This window comes from Procambarus clarkii, unplaced genomic scaffold (genome assembly GCF_040958095.1).
Source record: "Procambarus clarkii isolate CNS0578487 unplaced genomic scaffold, FALCON_Pclarkii_2.0 HiC_scaffold_107, whole genome shotgun sequence".
NCBI lineage: Eukaryota > Metazoa > Arthropoda > Malacostraca > Decapoda > Cambaridae > Procambarus > Procambarus clarkii.
This window is the reverse complement of record NW_027189140.1, coordinates 1,382,326-1,404,775: the sequence shown is the minus strand read 5'-3', so window position 1 is coordinate 1,404,775 and position 22,450 is coordinate 1,382,326.

Sequence of the window (22,450 nt, the reverse complement as noted above, 5' to 3'; positions counted from 1 at the left end):
TTCCCGACATCGCGACCGGCTCTGTTCCTTGGGGTTCGCTGTCCTCTTGCGGGGTTTTGTTTTTCTTTTTATTTTTGCCTGGTGGGGGGTTCTGTCATTTTATTCAGTTTGTTTTTGCCCTTCCACTGTTCTCCTCGGTGGCGCCCCCCTGCTAGGTCCCCGTGAGTGTACACGTCCCTGGGGTACAGCTATAGAAGTTTGCTTGGTAGCTTTGGGCGCCAGTTTGCAGCACCCTGCCTGGGACTACCTGAGCGCGAGTCTTCTTAAAGTAAACACTCAGGACCCTGGGAATCCCCTAGGGGGCACGTGGGTCCTTTGGATGTGACCCCGGAGTCCCCACTCGCTGTGTGCGAGTTTGAGGGTTGTTCGGTCCCCTTGTCTCAGGGTGACCCTCATTGTTTTTGCCTCTGCCACGCTGCCTGTTGGGTCGGTGATACTTTCGACCCTGAGTCCTGTGAGTGTTGCTGCTTGCCTATGACTCAATTTACCCAATCCTCTGATGATTCTATTCAGGTACAGGCGGCGCATGCGTTGCAGTCTAGGCTTTGTCAGTTGCAACGCGCTCGGTTGGTTGCTCACCCGGATGCCCCGGGGGCTGCCCCGCTTTGCTTTTCGAGACCCGGACTTGGGTGCCTCTTCCGGGGGGGCGGCAGAGGCATTCGAGTCTTGTCTCCCGGCTGAAGCTTCTGGGTCTGACCAGTGGGCCCCCCTTCCTCCAGCCTTTCCGGCTGCTCCGTCCTTGTCTTGTGGGGTCGGGGCTTGGGGAGAGGACTCGGCCTCGGGTCCTGTGGTGAAGGACCTCGAGGCTGGGGAGGGGCTGACTAGGGGGCCTTGGGCCCCGCTAGACCCCGCCTGGGTTTTTCTTCCCTCTGAGCGGGGCTTATTGTTACAAGGAGTGGGGTTTTCTTTTCCCCCCCTCTGTGTACGAGTTGGATTTGGTGTCGGCCCCTCCCCGGGTTTGGTTCCGTGTTCCCCCGGGTACGTCGGTTCCGTCCTTCCGGAGGTTTTCGGCTTATCGCATCCAACCTGGTGTGGTGCGAGCGGCCTTTGCAGCTTACCTCCTGCGTGACCCGGATTATGCCTCGGAAATGGATCCGTCCGCATTCAGGTTTGGGACTTCGTTCCCTTTCTGGCTCCATTACGAGGTTCCGGTGTCGTCCTGGCTAGCAGACTGCCCCTTGTTTGTTCTGGATTCCTGGCATTCCTTCTGTCGTTCCCGCACGCTGGAGTGGCGGGAAGCTTCCACGGTGCTTCAGGTTTTCCTGGGGGTGATCTTGAGTACCTGAATGAGTGCTTGTTTGCCCCTGCCCTTCCCCGCGATGTGGGCGTTATTCAGCTCCGTGTGCAGTTTCCCTTCCTTTCGGCGGCACTCGTTGCGTAGGACTTGCGCGCCCGGGGCCTTTTGGCTTCAGCCTTGCGGTTCTTTTCCCTCCTGGAGCTGTCTTCGAATTGGCTCGTGGAGGATGTGAGATCGCTTGGGTCCGTCCCGGGGTCCGGCACCTTGTCCTCGGCTGCGCGTTCGTTAGCTGCCTTGTTAAAGCTGTTCACGCCGATTTTGCGGGATGCGGTTTCCCTGTTTTATGCTTCCCGTCTCGCGTGTCGGCAGGCGGTGCTGGGTTCCTCCGTGGAATCTGCTTGGGCTCTGGCTCTTAGGCGTTCTTCACCTTTTTGTCCTCTTCTGTTTGAGGAATCGGCCGTGGCGCAGTTTATTCAGGCTGCGTCGGCGGCTTGTCGTCCGATGTTGGACTTGTTGGTTTTCCGGGGGTCCCGGGATGGGTCTTCCCGGAAAGGTTGTGCCAGGGCTCGGGGTTCCTCTCGTCGTGGTAGGCCTCTGGTGTCAGGTTCGGGGTTAGCTCCTCCTGCGGACCCTCCCTCGTCTGGTCGGTGCGGTGTTTGCGCTGTGCGGGGTTCTGGGTCTCGTAAGGGTCGCCGGCCCTTTCGCGGTTTGCCCCCTTGACGGGGCGATGGGGGGGGGGCGGCTTGCACTGTTCGCCCGCGCCTGGTCCCACGATTTGTGGGCCTTTCGGGTCGTGTCTTGCGGCCTGCGGTGGCGTTGGGTGGCCCCTCCCCCCTTTGGGGGGTCGGGGCTGGCAGGGCAGGTTTCTTCCCCTGTGCTCTGTGGAGTCGTCTTGGAGTGGGTACGCTTGGGCGTCATCGAAACGACGTAGTCCCTCAGATGGGTTTCCCGTCTGTTTCCGGTTCCGAAACGGGACTGCGCGGACCTGCGGTTCATTCTGGACTTGTCCCGTCTGAACCCCTGGGCTCATTGCCCCTCCTTTCGGATGACTACGCTGTCTCAGGTTCGGCTCCTCTTGGAGCTGGGAGCTTGGATGGTGTCCCTGGACCTCCGGGACGCTTATTGGCATGTCCCGATTCATCCACGGTTCAGGGACTGGCTCGGTTTTGTGGGGGGGCATCTGAGTTACCGCTTTCGTTGTCTCCCGTTCGGATTGAACCTGGCACCTCGCCTTACACGGGTTGTGGTGGCTCGTTTGCGTCTCCTAGGTGTTCGGGTGTTGGCCTACCTTGACGACTGGCTGGTTTGGGCTCCCAGCCAGTCAGCTTGCTTGCTTGCCAGGGATTTGGTTCTTTCCCAGCTCGCCGAGTTCGGGTTCTTGGTGAACTGGAGGAAGTCCCATCTGGTTCCCTCTCAGGTTCGGACTTGGCTGGGTCTCGTTTGGGACTCTCGAACCGCCTCCTTGTCTCTCCCTCCAGTCTCTCTCCTGCAGCTGCGGTCCCGCCTTCGTCTGTTTCTGGAGGGCCCTCGGGTCACCCGGCGGTTTGCTCGAGGGGCTGTGCGGGAGCCTGTACTTCGCAATGGTGGTCTACCCGCTGGGTCGGGTTTGGCTTCGACGGCTGTTCTGGTTTCTTCGGGGTTCCCCCTTCCGCCTCTCTCGCGATCGCAGAGTTTGACCCCCGGGGGCCTTGCGTCGGTTGCTGTGTCACCGGCTTCCTCTTCGGGTTTTTCGGGGTTCAGTGCCTTGGCGCCTACCCGAGCCCTCGCTCGATGTGTACACGGATGCATCGTCTCTCGGCTGGGGTTTTGTGACCAGTGCTCACCAGGCCGGCCAGGGGCGTTGGGATCCGTCCTTCCGTCGAGCTCACAGCACGGTGCGGGAGTTCGCGGCAGTGTGGTTTGCTCTGGGGAGGATTCAGGTGGCCCGCGGATCGACGATTCAGCTCCATACGGACTGCTCTCCGGTGGTTCATTGCCTGAACCGCGGGGGTTCGATGCGGTCCTTGTCTCTTTCGGGTTGGTCGCTTCGGGTGACTCGTCTGCCGAGTTCTCAGGGTTTGGCTCTCCTGGCAGTTCACGTACGGGGCGTGTCCAACATCTTGGCCGATGCCCTGTCTCGCTTCGTTCCCCTCTCCACGGAGTGGACGGTCGACGACGAATCTTTCCGTTGGCTTTGCCAGACGTTCGGGCACCCCAAGGTGGACCTCTTCGCGTCGGCGTGGTCGCGGCGTCTTCCCATTTATGCGGCGCCCTTCCCCGATCGTGAGGCCGTCGGGGTCGATGCCTTTCGGCTAGACTGGTCGAGGTGGGGGTTCCTGTACCTCTTTCCCCCCGGTTCGGCTGTTGCTCCAGGTCCTGACTCGCTTAGAGACTTACCAGGGGAGAGTTGTCCTTCTGGCCCCTTGGTGGTCGGCCCAGCCTTGGTTTCAGGCGCTGGTTGCTCGGTGTTCGAACCCGAGGGTTTTCCCACGGCTCCGCCTCTTTCAGCAGATCGGGTCGGTACGTCACATGGCTAGTTCGATCTTCTCCTCGAGTCTTCGCGTATGGTTTTTTTGACTCGAGTCTATCATCATCTCTATGGTGATCAGGTGGCCTCCTTGTTGGTGTCCCACCTGAGAGCTTCTTCTCGGCGGCAGTATGAAGTTTCCTGGCGGTCCTTCCGTTTCTTTTTGCGTCTTCGTCGTATTAGTTCCTTGTCTGTTCGGGTGGTCTTGTCCTTCCTCTCGTGGTTGTTTCAGGACCGTCATCTTATGCCTAACACTGTCGCTTCGTATCGTGCGGCGCTGGCGGAGCCGCTTCAGCTTGCTTTCGGTATCGATGTTATGTCTGCGCCATTTCGCAAGCTGTCTCGTGCATTGTTTCACCTCCGGCCTGCTCATGCGTCACCTGAGCCGTCCTGGTCTTTGGACAGAGTGCTCGCTTTCCTTTCGTCTCCTCATTTCGTTGTGGCCCCTTCAGTCCAGGATTGTTTTTCCAAGGCACTTTTCTTGTTGGCTTTGGCCTCTGGGGGTCGGGTAGGGGAGCTTCATGCTCTCCTCCGGCGCAGGGGTTTCTGCTCATTTGGTCGTGGTGATTGTTTTGTTCGTTTGCAGCCGTCTCCTTCTTTTCTGGCGAAGAATGAGACTGCTGCGTTCCGGAGGGGTCCATGGGTTGGTCAGGCCGGGGGTGCATCATGTTTTGTGTCCGGTTGTGGCACTTCGCCGTTATTTGCGCGCCACAGCTTGTGTGTCCGGGGAGGCGCTGTGGGTTGATCCGGTTTCCCTTCTTCCCTGTTCGCGGGTTCGAGTCTCCCAGGTCGTCCGCAGGGTTATTAAGTCCAGCCAGCCTGCGGTCTATCCCCGTGCCCATGACGTTCGCAAGTTCGCGGCTCTTGCTGCGGTCTTTGGGAATATGTCTTGGTCTGATATTCGGGCGCGGGGATTTTGGCGGTCGAACAGGGCCCTGGCTGCTCGTTACCTTGTGAATGCCCGTGGCCCCGTCAGGCCTGTGCTGCATTGGGTCGGCGTTTGCAGCCAGTTGTCTCGGCTTCGAGTTGAGGAGTGAGCGACGACCGCCTCCCGGGTATGTCCCTCTTTTTTCCGTCTGTGGGTAGTTAGCTCTGGGGAGCCGACAGGGCTCCCCTCAGAAAACCAGCGTTGAATGTAATGAAATGCCATTTTCTGGGTGAGTCCCAGAGGCTCCCTGGCATCCCTCCCTCCCTCCGGTCGGCGGTTTTTCACGTTTTTGACATCCAGCCTCAAGAACTGAGGTGTGGGTAGCCAGCGTGGGGGGTCTGGGGCTCCCCCTTCCTCCTCCCGGAGAGGGGGGAGCTGCGCAGACAGCGGTGCGGCGGTGTGTGATGTCACACTAGTTTGCTTGTTTTCGGTTGGAGAGTTCTATCCACTAGTTCGGCTTTTGGTAGCAATTTTAACCAGAATAGGGGTTTGTTTTGAGGCGCTTACCTTTCTGGGTGCCTGTTCCGGTCGATGGCAGACATAGAATGCTTCCAACCACACGGGGGCTTCTATAGGCCTTTGCTCCCCTTGCCTCTCTGAGGGGGCCCGGTTCTGGCCGTGGTCCCCGGTAGGCCTAAGAACTCCATACACATGACTGATGCGAAAGTCTGACATAAGCATATCAGACTGGGATAGCTCTGGGGAGCCGACGGGACTCGCCCAGAAAATAGCGTTTCATTACATTCAACGCTGGTTTTTTGGGGGGAATTATCTATTTGAGCTCACTTTGTTTTCTTAGGTTAAAACTAATTATAGGATTTTAATTAACCATTACTAAGCTAATTATCTTTAAGATCATTTTACTTTATAATTATTATTTTTCATATTTTTATTTTACACTTATATTGTCAGTCTTTACTGATTTTTGATTTTTTATTTTATCTAACTTCTGTGTCCTTCCTGGCTATCTATTAATCTTTATTTTACTTCTAATTTGTTAGTATTTTATGTGTATTTGCTTCTATTCTTGTGTTTTGCTATATCGTGCATTTTGTATCGTGATCCCTCTGCATTTCCATGCACACTGATATTGATCCTGATCAAAATCTTCTGTCTCATATCTACACCAACCAGCACATTGATCATCATTATTGCAAGTATTTCACAGCACACCAGGCTAAAAACAAACTCCAAAATAGCACCTGTTTATCAGTTTACAACCAAAATGTTAGATCACTTGGTAAACATTTTGACGATATAAATGCGTTACTCACAGCACTTCCTATCGACAACGACTCAGAGCGACCCGTCAGGGGCGTCCTGAGCCGAGGTTATATATTTCCTTAACAGCATGAACTCCTGTATGCTAATCCCCACAATCACCAAACCTACCCGAGTCACTCAAACATCTGCCACTACCTTGGATCACATATGGACAAACATAACAGCTCCCCTTGTATCTGGTATAATCTACGACAGAACAACTGACCACTATCCTACCTTTCTCATAGCGAACATGGATATAACTCCACCAAAAAGCAAGAAACTTTCATTTACGTTACACAGTGTATCAGCTTTAGGCAATCTTACAAATGCACTTCACAATATTAACTGGGATTCTGAATTCAATAATACACAGGATATAAATTCATTAACTAATCTCTTCCTCTCCAAAACTCTAAGCCTCTACAACCTTCATTGTCCCCTTCTTACCAAGCAAGTAACTGACAAAAGATTAAACAATCCATGGCTCACAAGTGGCATTTTCAACTCAATCAACAAGAAACAAGAATATGAAAAGAAACTTAGGATTGGCCTAGTTTCAAAGGAAGTAGCTAAAAGGTACTCATCAATGCTTACCAGTATCATAAGAAAGGCAAAACTTTCATATGTGAATAGATTCAATGAAGCAAAAGGCAACATGAAAAGCACATGGAAAACAATCTCTAGTATCTTAGGAACTAAACAACACTCACGTAACCAAATAAAACTTTATAAGGATGGGTATACACCGTCAACTGGTTTAGAAATGGCAAATGAATTTAATAGCTTCTTTTCATCAGTTGGTGCTAATCTTGCCAGTAAAATCCCACAGACTCGGACACATATTAACACATATCTCTCAGGCAGCTATCCAAACTCTCTCCTCATTTCACCAATCAGCCCGGCAGATGTTGTGTCCATCATACACTCTCCAAAAACCAAGGCAGGGAACACCAGTGAAATTCTGTCCATTGTATACAAGAGCGCCTCCCATGCCCTTGCCCCAGCTGGTCGGCCAAGCGGACAGCACGCGGGACTTGTGGTCCTGGGTTCGATCCCAGGCGCCGGACGGAAACAATGTGCAGAGTTTCTTTCACCCTATGCCCCTGTTACCTAGCAGTAAAATAGGTACCTGGGTGTTAGTCAGCTGTCACGGGCTGCTTCCTGGGGGTGGAGGCCTGGTCGAGGACCGGGCCGCGGGGACACTAAAAGCCCCGAAATCATCTCAAGATAACTCAAGATAACCCATAGCTCTACTGTTCAACAAATCTATAGTGTGTCATACCTTCCCTGATATCCTTAAAATAGCAAGAGTAACGCCAGTCCATAAAGGAGGCAATCCGGCGGACATAAACAATTACAGACCAATATCAAACCTACCCATTCTATCAAAAATATTTGAAAAAATTATCAACAAACAGCTCTATTCCTACCTCGTAAAATTCGACATACTCAGCCCCTGCCAGTTTGGCTTCCGGTCCAAAAGAGCAACAATGATGCAATCATTAGTCTCCTTGACGTAATCTACTCAGCCCCTGACAAAAATGAGTTTCCGATTGGACTCTTCATGTACCTAAGAAAAGCCTTTGATACTGTTAATCACAACTACCTCTTACTTAAACTCCAGCATTATGGAATCCAAGGTCTTGCCCTTGACTACATCCGATCCTATCTTAGTGACAGACGCCAATATGTAACCATCAATGATACAGCTTTTTCCACTCTACCAATTACCGTTGGAATGCCACAGGGCAGCATCTTAGGACCTCTTCTATTTCTTATATATATCAATGATCTGCCTAATGTCTCTAATATTCTTAAAGCTATATTGTTTGCTGATGATACTACCCTTATCTATTCAGATCCCAACCCACATACACTAAATAATGTTGTGAATGAAGAATTAAAAAAAGTCCACTTATGGATGTCAATTAACAAACTAACATTAAACATAGAAAAGACCTACTACATCTTATTTGGAAGCAAATCATCAAATGCAATTCAGCTACAGATAGACAACACTAACATCAGTAATAAAAATGATGGCAAGTTTTTTGGCCTATTCCTAGACAAGAGACTCAACTTCAGCACCCACATTCAACACATAACTAGGAAAGTCTCTAAAACCGTTGGTATACTCTCCAAAATCAGATATTATGTTCCTAACTCTGCTCTGACTCTGATGCTTTCCCTTGATAACTGCCTCCCCTCGCCGAAGCGGGGATGTGCGGATTTGCTTACGAACATCTTCTTGATGCTATCTTGAGATGATTTCGGGGCTTAGCGTCCCTCCTTTTTGTTACACATCCTCAGGAAGAAGCCTGTAGCAGCTGTCTAACTCCCAGGTACCTATTTACTGCTAGGTGAACAGGTGCAGCAAGCGACAGACCACTGGAACATTATTTAACACAGTGCACAGTTACAAACCCATTAAGATTTCAACTTAGATTCAACAGAGCAGAAGAAGTTGTTAAACACATATGGCAAAATCTTACTGAAGCGACCATACGAGTCATTAATACTCATACTCTGCCCAAGTAAAACAGAAACAAGCAACACTTAGTGGGCCAGCCAGAGGCTTACGGCCCACGCAGGAATATAACTGTTAAAAAAAAAAAAAAAAAAAAAGTGCATCAGGGTTAAAGAAACTCTGCCCATTGGTTTCCACCTCTGCCATGGATCAAACCCTGAACCTTAGGACTATGAATCCCAAGCACTGTCCACTCAGCCATCATGCCCACACAATAAGTAAAATATATTAACCAAACACCAGCCAGAGTGGTTCACACAAGTTAGCGACTGAGTTTGCATGATTTTCGTTCACTGATTTGTGGCCCACTTTTCTTCGTAAATTAATTTAAAGGCTGAAGCATGAATAGCTAGTTACATGTGTTGAAATCTTCTTGTAGACATTTTCTGTGATGAAACAAAATGAGTGAGGGTGGACAGATAAGGGAATACTGTACTGTAAACCTCACTTGGTTTATGACGTCTGTGTCGTCATAATTCAGTGACCCATGACTTGGAAAGTTTCAGATCATTTCAGAATCATTTCTAAAACCAGTGTTTAGTAGCTCTTTATTATCCTAATTATATTTCTAAACTAACTAAAACAAAAAATATACTGTAAAATGATAGACAGCTGCTATTTGAGGAATTATTTGTTATTGGCTGTAGTTTTCAAAATAACTCGAGCGTGGGTGAACTGGTCTATTCCTTGTGCATACAGCACCATGTGCTTTTCGTTTGAATTCGTCACCACAGTTCAGTGACCTACGGCCTTGAAATAATAAAATCAATAAATCATTTCGAAAATAAGTATTTTTATAGCTCTTATTATCCTAATAATGTTGTTAAACTAAATATATAACCCAAAAATATATATGATATAAATCCAATATTTGAGAGAAATTTGTTACTGGATCTGGCTTAACCACCGTGCTGCGCCGAGTTAATTATGAAATTCCCTGTGCGCATGAAATATAGTGTTCTTAAAAATATTTTTTCTTCATAAAATGATAAATTCCCTTCCCTGAACATGTCTATGTAAAAATAAATACCAAATTCCACTTACTTTGGCTGTGGGGATGTGGAGAAGATGCGCCGGACGTCATCAAGGGCTGGTCGCCCGTGGGTGAATCGCCCAGACACGGTCGCGCGGGCCATTCAAGCACCGGGTGTGGCGACAAATATATTTTCAATTATTTGTTCTATGTATTTCCAATGCACTTTTATTTGTTTTTTTTATCATATATGATGCATATTTGTGTCCTTTACAATATGTATACAGTAGAATGTTCATAATGTTCCATGGAACTGTGATACATGTGTCAGTAATGTGTCCACAATAAATGTTTATTGTCACAATATTGCTTGTTAAAAATTCATTAAAATTATAATATGTACAGGTTCACACACTACACAGTAACACATTGTATTACACACTCAGTACTTCGGAAGTGAGTAATAATCAACGAAGTAGTCCATGGTGCACAGCGCGACTTCGCTCCTGTTGCACCAGGTACAGATAAATTTTCGCTTCCTGTTTCTTCGTTCTGCGTGCTTGCAAATAACGCACTCACATTCACCCTTGGCATTAGTACCTGTAGGTGGTATGTAGCCAAGCTTGTAAAATGTAAGGTAGTCTTGAAAAGATTACAGAAAAAGTTAAATTTGTAAGTTAGTCTTGAAAAGATTGCTTTGTAAGGTCCCACACAGGAAGAGATTCAGCCGGCCTCAAAGGGTGTTCCTCAGTCAAGAAGAGATTCAGCTATTGTTGAAAATATCTATTGAAAACATCACCATGGAAGATGCAAACACTGTTCATCTATGCTACTTGTATTAGATGCATCATCACTGAACGCAGAAAATTATTCATCTATGAATCATCTAAATAAATTGGGGATAGCATAGGTGGGCAAGGGTGGCGCTCAGAACTACAGCTGGACACTCTCTCTGTATCGTCCTCATAAGTGTTGTATCACTTGCATCCGACCTTTGTGTTAGGTCCTTATTGTGCCTAGCTTCACCAATATTATGACCCTTATGTTCTTCAAACAATAAGGTTTGAATTTCACTGACAGCGCGATCTTTCAACACCATGTCGCACACAAACACATTCAGGTGTTTCGGAGCCTGAGGTGCGTGCGCCACCCATGGTTGCCCACTCAGTACTAACCCAGCCAGCAGCCTTAGGGTATTTTGGAAATTTTTTCCAAGATGGCTGCCTCTCACTGGAGGTCCTAAGAGTCCATTTCATACACAACCAACCGTGCACACATTTAGAATGGGTACGAAACAATCAAAAAGAGTTTTCTTGGTTGGCGCAGTTTCCCACCGACCGAGAATACTCGGCTGGCGCAGTTAAGTGGTTAAACTGCGCAACACGTCATATGAAGGGTTGAGTAACTTGTAATAAATTGCACATCGCGTCATATGACACGCAACCCGTTCTCACACAAGACAGCACATATATGACTTAATGCTTAAAGTCAATATGTTGAATATGAATTAGTAAATATGTGATATATTCCCAGTTACTTTTTTTACCAAGGTCCAAACTCTTCCTCACGTACCAATTTACGTGTCACAGTACCCGTCCGTCAACATAGATAGCAGAATATTCGTGATTGGTTCAATTATAAGGAAAATTGTAGTTTTCAGGTCCCACATGGGTTGTGAAATTTACCTACTGTTGTCCATGCTCTTATAATATTACAGATCAGCTATATCCTATTGAAGGCTCGTAGTTTTGTTTTGAGAAATATTAGTTGTTCTTAGTAAATTATAATAAGCACTATAAATTATTACATAGAATAACAGTGCTTCACCAATCAATATTATATACCATAGTTTGGCTTTAAAAATCTTTAAAGAATGTTTTGTAGGAACGCTAACAGAAAACGATGTTATATTTGAATGTCTATGGGGTAAACTACTGCAAACAGGACAGTATTGTGTCTACTATACCAACTATAGCTAGGATGGGTATATTGTCACCTACCGCCTGTTAGGTGGGAAAGGGGTCCAATACCACCCACAGGATGGGTATGAGGGTCACATCCACCCACAGGATGAGTATGGGGATCACATCCACCCACAGGAAGGGTATGGGGTCCAATACCACCCACAGGATGAGTATGGCGTCCACTACAACCCACAGCATGGGTATGGGGCTCCAACCACCCATAGAATGGGTATGGGGCTCCAACCACAAATAAAATGGGTATAGGGTCCAATAACACCCACTGGATGTTTAAGGCGTCCATTGCCGCGCGTCGAGCTCGAAAACCGCAGCATTCATCTCAGAACCATGCCTATTTCACACAGATTCCTTAATAAACGTAAGAGTTTTATATGTCACAAGAAAGATAGAAATATAAGCTTCATTCTAAATACCTTACCATGGGCATATTTAAATTTAAAGCGAAGATACGTGTACTTTTATAATAGCCGAGCTTTAACCCCGGACAGATTGATCGACCGAGCAACTCTCTCTCAGAACAATGTTTATTTCACGTGAATTCGTTAATAAACATATATGTTTTATATGTCTCAAGAAAGGCAGACATATAAGCTTCACTTTAAACACTTTACCATAGACATATTTAAAGTTCTAATGAAGATACATGTATTTTAAAAATTACGGAGCTCCCACCCCGTACAGACTGAACGACAGAGCAACTATCTCTCAGATCAATGTTTATTTCACGTAAATTCGTTAATAAACACAAATGTTTTATATGTCTTAAGCAAGATAGAAATAAGAGCTTCATTTTCAATACATTACAATAGACATATTTATAGCTCAAGTGAAGATACATATGTTTTTATAGTAGCGCTCAGTAGCTTGTCGGGCATGGAGTGCAGACGCCTACGCACTTGCCGATATATCGTATAATTATCAAAGATACGCTAATAAAGCCTAAAATCTTATATGCCTCCAGAAAGACCGAGATATGAACATTATTATGATTTCACCAAATGAAATATATCATGTTCGAGAACAAAGATATATCAATTTTAAATTAAGTTTCGACTCTTGCTCGGGCGAGAGAGAGGGAGCGACTCTCGCCCCATCTATTGGAGATTCTGTCCACTAAAGACCCAAAGCTACTCAAACCCTCCTAGCATTATTTAAGTAATGAAGTAATATGGTATATTTACTATAATGTGGGTGCTGAATGCAGAACATGAGAAAACATATATTTACTCCAAACTAATATAATTTCATTAAGAAATAAGTAAATAAGTAGCATCAAAGGAAGTCGACGGTCCAAGCGACAATGTTGTGGAACGACTTATCCAAGATATATCGTTGTTTGGAAAGTGTTTGTTGGCATATCCAGTTGTCGCACTTCTCTGCACAAATTATCACAAATTTAAATTATAATGTTAACAAGTAGAATACGTATTTTTAATAAAATCTAACATAGCTAGCCAGAAAACATTTAACATTTATTAAAAAAATATATGTTTGGAAGTTAAATCGACTTCATAGGACAATAGTGTTGTTATATATACTCGTTATTCGTTGACATGCGTTCGCTACTTAAACTACCATGTACTGTACTTATGTAAAATCTCCCATGTCTCTTCGCTCATCTCACCGAACCCTACAGGCTCTGTGATATATTGCTTAATTAATTGAGATTCACAAATAAAGCTTATAATTGTATATGTTATCAAAAAGGCAGAGCTTATTTTAGTTCATTTATTATGCACCCCATACCCATCCTATGGGCGATAGTGGAGTGTTACAGAGGCGCATAATGGGCTCAGGGACTGAGCCCCACAATTCATATAGCCAAGGAAGTTATAATCTTGATAAGCTAGTTACAAAAGTCAATGCACATTGTCACATCAACAATGGGCTCGAGACCGACCACAAGTACAGTTTATAATTTAAGCAACTGACATATATGGAGGGCTAGTGTCACAATTGATTTGTTTATCCTACACATAACCCCCTCTCCCCCATCCAATGGGCAGCGGTGGATAGGTTACAATCAAATCGTTTTTTGCGTTTTATTCAGAGATTAGATCTTATTGGGTGAGGAAAGATATTCATATTTTAAAGAAGGCTTCTTGGCTGATGCTCTCCATTGATGGAAAATCTACAACCTTTTGAAAATCAATGTTAGTTTGATCTAATATTGTAATTAACGCAGTTACCTGATGTTATTCTTCACCTATATCTTTTTCTGGTTAATCCCTATTTACATTATGCAGTTCAGGCTTCGTCGCCAGACTATAGTTTTTAGTTTAGTTAATTTATCACATAATGGGTTCAGGGACTGAACACACAATTTATTTATCTAAGCAAGTTACAATGAGGAGCTAGCCACAAAATTCATAACACATCGTCACATCAACAACATGGGTTCGAGATCGACCTCAAGTACAGTTTCTAAATTAAGCAAATGCCATAAGTGGAGAGCTAGTGTCACAATTGATATGTTTGTCCTGCACATTTCCACAGTGGTTTGCTTGGGTTCTTTTAATTATCTTAGATATCATTGAAGAGAACCTCCTAGGTACTATGCTGTATATATGCTGGTAAGAAGTATAATTATCCTGAGAAATCGTGTAAATTATGTTGTACGAGTGCTTCCAGTTAAGTAACATAGTTCATTTGTGTGCGCGTGCTTGAAGAGGAAATGTTATCCCCCCCCACCCCCCATTGTAAATATTTGTGGGTTTCAGACCATACGGCCACGGCTTACCCTCGCCGCGGTCGAGGGTAAGAACACCGGATGTATACCCAGTATTACAAGTAAACATTAGCAATAACAATTATGGAAAGTTCCTTCACCTATACATAGACAAGAGACTGAACTTCAGCACCCACATACAACACATAAGGGGATGCTCTGAGAGAGCATCCCCTTATGTGTCCCCTTATGAGAGAGAGAGAGAGAGAGAGAGAGAGAGAGAGAGAGAGAGAGAGAGAGAGAGAGAGAGAGAGAGAGAGAGAGAGAGAGAGGGAGAGAGGGAGAGAGGGAGAGAGGGAGGGAGGGAGGGAGGGAGGGAGGGAGGGAGAGAGAGAGAGAGAGAGAGAGAGAGAGAGAGAGAGAGAGAGAGAGAGAGAGAGGGAGAGAGAGAGGGAGAGAGAGAGGGAGAGAGAGAGAGAGAGAGAGAGAGAGAGGGAGGGAGGGAGGGAGGGAGGGAGGGAGGGAGGGAGGGAGGGAGGGAGGGAGGGAGGGAGGGAGGGAGGGAGGGAGGGAGGGAGGGAGGGAGGGAGGGAGGGAGGGAGGGAGGGAGGGAGGGAGGGAGGGAGGGAGGGAGGGAGGGAGGGAGGGAGGGAGGGAGGGAGGGAGGGAGGGAGGGAGGGAGGGAGGGAGGGAGGGAGGGAGGGAGGGAGGGAGGGAGGGAGGGAGGGAGGGAGGGAGGGAGGGAGGGAGGGAGGGAGGGAGGGAGGGAGGGAGGGAGGGAGGGAGGGAGGGAGGGAGGGAGGGAGGGAGGGAGGGAGGGAGGGAGGGAGGGAGGGAGGGAGGGAGGGAGGGAGGGAGGGAGGGAGGGAGGGAGGGAGGGAGGGAGGGAGGGAGGGAGGGAGGGAGGGGGGGGGGGGGGGGGGGGGAGAGTAAAATTATCCACTGAGGTCTGATTAAGTCCTTTTGGGGACCTTAATCATTAGGACGTCCAATGATTAACGCAAAGTGAAGCGTATTCAGATGGTATATTGACAACATTCAGCATATCTCATAATGACCTTGTAGTACTTGGTGCACAAATACCTTTTCCATAGGAATCGCAAAACATAATTAAACACAACTGTACCGTACAGTGTTATATATTTATTTCAGTTTGAACTATTTTTAACATTAACATTCCAACATTCATTTTAGCAAGTTCTTTCATAATGACGTGTGGGTTAGCAATGTCAAAGGCTGACTTAAGATCTAGGAAAGTGGTATATGACCTATCAGTATGCAGGGTGAGGAATGTGGTAATACAGTGATGTACACTCTTTCCATGCATAAAGCCATATATCTGGGGAGACAACATATTATTAATTTTGTAAAGGAGACGGTTGAGAACCATCTTCTCAAGACACTTATAGAGACAACTAGTGAGGGAGACTGGGCATAAAGCACTCGGCTGGTGAGGTTTAGGAATGGGAATAATAACACTGTTGGTTCATGACTTAGGAAGCTCCCCAGTTACATAGCTCATATTATACAATTGAAGAAAGGTATTCCTTGGAACTAGCAGAAGCATATGCAGTATGCCGTAAGTAACTCCATCCTCCCCGGGTGATGTAGCTTTGCCTTTATGTAGAGCAGAATCTAGTTTGTATTCAGTAAAAAGCATGTCACAGTCATCCTCTTGATGAAGCAAGAAGTCAAGGAACCTTGCCCTATCAGTATATCTATTATTTAATTCATTCTGTGAGGGTAGAGGAAGACTGTCAAAGCTGGAAGTCGTGGCCCAAGCATCAACAAGCTCATTTGCTCTGTGCAGAGGATTAGGGTACGAGATCTCTGCAGCATTTTTCCCTTTGATCTTGTTGATATCCTTCCATGCCCGACTTAGTGGCGTGTGAGAATTGAGACCACGGACAAAAGTTTCCCAGTCTGTCTGCCTCAGCTCCGCCATACGTTCCCTGGCCTTAGCCAGAGCCGCTTGAAAGAGCCGAAGCATTTCAGCAGTGCGGGTCCTTCTACAAGCTAGTCCAATTATTCTGGCAGTGCGTTTTAGTGCATGCAATTTAGAATCATTATAATAAGCATAAGTGCTATGACCAGTGTAATTTGGGTTACGTGGCCTGGACGATGAATCAAGTGATTCTATAAACTGCTCGATAGTACCTGTGAGCTCATTGTTAAAATCTTCAACTGATGAAGGCTCAGATGAACTGCACCAATCTGACACATGAGCAACAAGATTGTCTCGTTGATCGATGGGCACAGCCAGCCTCTTCCGCTTGAACACTCCACCAGGGAGGATAGAGCTTCCAATGCTTACAGTGGCTAATATGGCCAGATGATCAGACGCCATAACTGGCACTATTGACGAGGCGCACACGGTGTGGGAGACGTTGACACCGAGACATAGATCAAGAATACCTCCATAGATATGCGTTGGTTCAAGGTCACCCACAATCTGTGCATCATCGTGGCTACCTAATAGTGACACCAGTTGGTTGCCGTTACGATTACTGAACTGCGAATTACCAATATTCCTATGGCTAGCGTTATAATCACCTATAATGATGGTAGGCTCAGTCTGAATACAGATAGGAAGGTCAGCATAATTAAAGTTACAAGGAGTTGATTATTTAGTACATAGTTGTTTTTCTCTTTAACTGGATGATAGAGGGGGAGTCTTTAACGTGATTGGGAATACATACATACACACATGCATACATACATACATACATACATACATACATACATACATACATACATACATACATACATACATACATACATACATACATGCGTACATACATACATACATACATACATACATACATACATACATACATACATACATACATACATACATACATACATACATACATACACGTCCAGTCAGCATATAACTATTTCGGGACAAAATCCAATACAGTTTATATTGGTGAGACGCCACTGTGATGAGGAGTTTAAATATCACAGGAACTGTAGGTTAATGTGTGACATAAGTGAGGTTAGATGAGGCATCTACAAGCATCAGCTGGAGGCTGATGGAGTGTTGTGGAGGCTGGTGGTACTATGCCCAGATGTTGGAGGGTGGATTTGACTCTCCCACCCTCCCTCCCCCTCCCCCCCCCCCCCCCCCACATTGACCGCAGTACGTCTAAGGTTACTTTCCACTCTCGCTTACCAAGGGTATAACCCCCGCCCCCCCCCCCAACACACACACATGCATCAGATTCTTAACTTACAATATTTATTATTTACCAATTTATGTTACTACACTGACTCTCAATTTCACAATATTGTATAAACTTTGATGAATCGCTCGTCTATGGGTCATCCAATAATGTTAGCAGACTTCTAGATGTTACCACTGCTAGGTTTAGGCTCAGCTACAAGTACCTCTGGAAGTTTGTAACATCTGATGATCTAGATTTGACTAAATGTAAACTCTGTCAGCAGAACTATTCGCATACTTTGAGTCATTATATAATGGAATGTGAAAAATAGCGGAATTTAAAGATAACAACATCAATAGTGTCCATGAAATGTGTAAGTACTTCATTCATAATGATGTGCTGCCCGAAATCTTAGCGAAGTATCCAAAATTTGCTTACTGTAGGTAATGCATACACATGACTGTAAAGCTGCCGCCCAGTTGGGTGGGTGTGGAGCACATGACTGTAAAGCTGCCGCCCAGTTGGGTGGGTGTGGAGCACATGACTGCAAAGCAGCCGCCCAGTTGGGTGGGTGTGGAGCACATGACTGTAAAGCAGCCGCCCAGTTGGCTGGGTGTGGAGCACATGACTGTAAAGCTGCCGCCCAGTTGGGTGGGTGTGGAGCACATGACTGTAAAGCAGCCGCCCAGTTGGGTGGGTGTGGAGCACATGACTGTAAAGCAGCCGCCCAGTTGGGTGGGTGTGGAGCACATGACTGTAAAGCTGCCGCCCAGTTGGCTGGGTGTGGAGCACATGACTGTAAAGCTGCCGCCCAGTTGGGTGGGTGTGGAGTACATGACTGTAAAGCTGCCGCCCAGTTGGGTGGGTGTGGAGCACATGACTGTAAAGCTGCCGCCCAGTTGGGTGGGTGTGGAGCACATGACTGTAAAGCTGCCGCCCAGTTGGGTGGGTGTGGAACACATGACTGTAAAGCTGCCGCCCAGTTGGGTGGGTGTGGAGCACATGACTGTAAAGCTGCCGCCCAGTTGGGTGGGTGTGGAGTACATGACTGTAAAGCTGCCGCCCAGTTGGGTGGGTGTGGAGCACATGACTGTAAAGCTGCCGCCCAGTTGGGTGGGTGTGGAGCACATGACTGTAAAGCTGCCGCCCAGTTGGGTGGGTGTGCAGCAAGACTAGTAACTGTGCGACTCCTCATAAATGTAAAGTGCCTTGTATAGTGACTGTTGTGAGCCTCTTGTTGAATCACTTGTGACACAAAAGATTACTGATGTGTGTATTTGTGGTGGTGATTAAATATGTATGTGTATGTATATATGTATACGTATGAATATGTACATGTATGTATAAGTATGTGTACATTAATAATTTTGTAACTAGCGTCAAAAGATTGTTATTTGCTTAGCTAAACGAACTAGAGGGTTCAGTTCCTGAACCGATTATGTGCCTCTGTAATCCTTTACACCACCGCCCACGGGATGTGTATTATGGGGTGCATAATAAAGAAAGAAAATGAATGGACCGAACCCCACATATCATTTAGCTAAGCAAGTTACAATCTTGATGAGCTAGTTACAAAATTCACTATAAGTCGTCACATCATAAATGGGTTCGAGATGGACCACAAGTAGTGCATTACATAATTTATCAGTATTGTGCAGCCTGTGATCCCCGCCTGGCTGGATACTGATACCTAGGTAATTTTTATGTGTCCGGACACCGGCGATAAGGTGATATTATTTATTTAACTTAAGATATATATATTTTTAAATGTTGTCACATTAACGGCTACATCTTCCTTTCTTCTGACATATAGATTTTTAAGATTAATTAAAATATATGGAAACTAATTATACAATTTATTGGCTGGTGTGCAGGGCTTCACACTCTCAGAGCTAGCCATCAAGTAACTATCAAAACGCATATATCTTCGTTTTCACTTCAGTTATATTTATGACAAAGGATTTTAGATGTAGCCTATATTTCTACCTTTCAGATGACATAAATACTTTCGTTAATTACAATATCTAGATCAAACTAACATTGATTTTCAAAAGGTTGTATATTTTCCGTCAATGGAGAGCATCAGCCAAGAAGCCTTCTTTAAAATATGAATATCTTTCCTCACCCAATAAGATCTAATCTCTGAATAAAACGCAAAAAACGACTTGATTGTAACCTATCCACCGCTGCCCATTGGATGGGGGAGAGGGAGTTATGTGTAGGATAAACAAATCAATTGTGACACTAGCCCTCCATATATGTCAGTTGCTTAAATTATAAACTGTACTTGTGGTCGGTCTCGAGCCCATTGTTGATGTGACAATGTGCATTGACTTTTGTAACTAGCTTATCAAGATTATAACTTCCTTGGCTATATGAATTGTGGGGCTCAGTCCCTGAGCCCATTATGCGCCTCTGTAACACTCCACTATCGCCCATAGGATGGGTATGGGGTGCATAATAAATGAACTAAAATAAGCTCTGCCTTTTTGATAACATATACAATTATAAGCTTTATTTGTGAATCTCAATTAATTAAGCAATATATCACAGAGCCTGTAGGGTTCGGTGAGATGAGCGAAGAGACATGGGAGATTTTACATAAGTACAGTACATGGTAGTTTAAGTAGCGAACGCATGTCAACGAATAACGAGTATATATAACAACACTATTGTCCTATGAAGTCGATTTAACTTCCAAACATATATTTTTTTAATAAATGTTAAATGTTTTCTGGCTAGCTATGTTAGATTTTATTAAAAATACGTATTCTACTTGTTAACATTATAATTTAAATTTGTGATAATTTGTGCAGAGAAGTGCGACAACTGGATATGCCAACAAACACTTTCCAAACAACGATATATCTTGGATAAGTCGTTCCACAACATTGACGCTCGGACCGTCGACTTCCTTTGATGCTACTTATTTACTTATTTCTTAATGAAATTATATTAGTTTGGAGTAAATATATGTTTTCTCATGTTCTGCATTCAGCACCCACATTATAGTAAATATACCATATTACTTCATTACTTAAATAATGCTAGGAGGGTTTGAGTAGCTTTGGGTCTTTAGTGGACAGAATCTCCAATAGATGGGGCGAGAGTCGCTCCCTCTCTCTCGCCCGAGCAAGAGTCGAAACTTAATTTAAAATTGATATATCTTTGTTCTCGAACATGATATATTTCATTTGGTGAAATCATAATAATGTTCATATCTCGGTCTTTCTGGAGGCATATAAGATTTTAGGCTTTATTAGCGTATCTTTGATAATTATACAATATATCGGCAAGTGCGTAGGCGTCTGCACTCCATGCCCGACAAGCTACTGAGCGCTACTATAAAAACATATGTATCTTCACTTGAGCTATAAATATGTCTATTGTAATGTATTGAAAATGAAGCTCTTATTTCTATCTTGCTTAAGACATATAAAACATTTGTGTTTATTAACGAATTTACGTGAAATAAACATTGATCTGAGAGAGAGTTGCTCTGTCGTTCAGTCTGTACGGGGTGGGAGCTCCGTAATTTTTAAAATACATGTATCTTCATTAGAACTTTAAATATGTCTATGGTAAAGTGTTTAAAGTGAAGCTTATATGTCTGCCTTTCTTGAGACATATAAAACATATATGTTTATTAACGAATTCACGTGAAATAAACATTGTTCTGAGAGAGAGTTGCTCGGTCGATCAATCTGTCCGGGGTTAAAGCTCGGCTATTATAAAAGTACACGTATCTTCGCTTTAAATTTAAATATGCCCATGGTAAGGTATTTAGAATGAAGCTTATATTTCTATCTTTCTTGTGACATATAAAACTCTTACGTTTATTAAGGAATCTGTGTGAAATAGGCATGGTTCTGAGATGAATGCTGCGGTTTTCGAGCTCGACGCGCGGCAATGGACGCCTTAAACATCCAGTGGGTGTTATTGGACCCTATACCCATTTTATTTGTGGTTGGAGCCCCATACCCATTCTATGGGTGGTTGGAGCCCCATACCCATGCTGTGGGTTGTAGTGGACGCCATACTCATCCTGTGGGTGGTATTGGACCCCATACCCTTCCTGTGGGTGGATGTGATCCCCATACTCATCCTGTGGGTGGATGTGACCCTCATACCCATCCTGTGGGTGGTATTGGACCCCTTTCCCACCTAACAGGCGGTAGGTGACAATATACTCATCCTAGCTATAGTTGGTATAGTAGACACAATACCGTCCTGTTTGCAGTAGTTTACCCCATAGACATTCAAATGTAACATCGTTTTCTGTTAGCGTTCCTACAAAACATTCTTTAAAGATTTTTAAAGCCAAACTATGGTATATAATATTGATTGGTGAAGCACTGTTATTCTATGTAATAATTTATCGTGCTTATTATAATTTACTAAGAACAACTAATATTTCTCAAAACAAAACTACGAGCCTTCAATAGGATATAGCTGATCTGTAATATTATAAGAGCATGGACAACAGTAGGTAAATTTCACAACCCATGTGGGACCTGAAAACTACAATTTTCCTTATAATTGAACCAATCACGAATATTCTGCTATCTATGTTGACGGACGGGTACTGTGACACGTAAATTGGTACGTGAGGAAGAGTTTGGACCTTGGTAAAAAAAGTAACTGGGAATATATCACATATTTACTAATTCATATTCAACATATTGACTTTAAGCATTAAGTCATATATGTGCTGTCTTGTGTGAGAACGGGTTGATGACACGATGGAGTACTACGCAAGATTTAAATGGTCCGCAGATACACAGGGGTTCATCACACCTAAAATATGCAAAAACTAGAAGATAGAAGAAACAGAGGCAATATGATCACTATGTACAAAATAGTAACAGGAATCGATAAAATTGATCAAGTTAGGTGAGAAGGTGGTGGAGGCCAAAACCGTCAGTACCTTCAAAGCATTATATAACAGAGTGATGTGTAGACGGGACACCACGAGCGTAGCTCTCATCCTGTAACTACACTTAGGTAATTACCTTCATCAGGGCTCTTGTAAACAGACGCCATTTTTTTTTTTAAATCGTGGGCCACATTCCCTGGTATTAGGGCCTCAGTACTGATTGAGCCACCAAGCCTGCACACAGCATGAGCTCACAGCATTGCTGTTCAGCTTGTGACCACAGCATCGCCTAAAAATGCCATGATATATATGTTCATGCT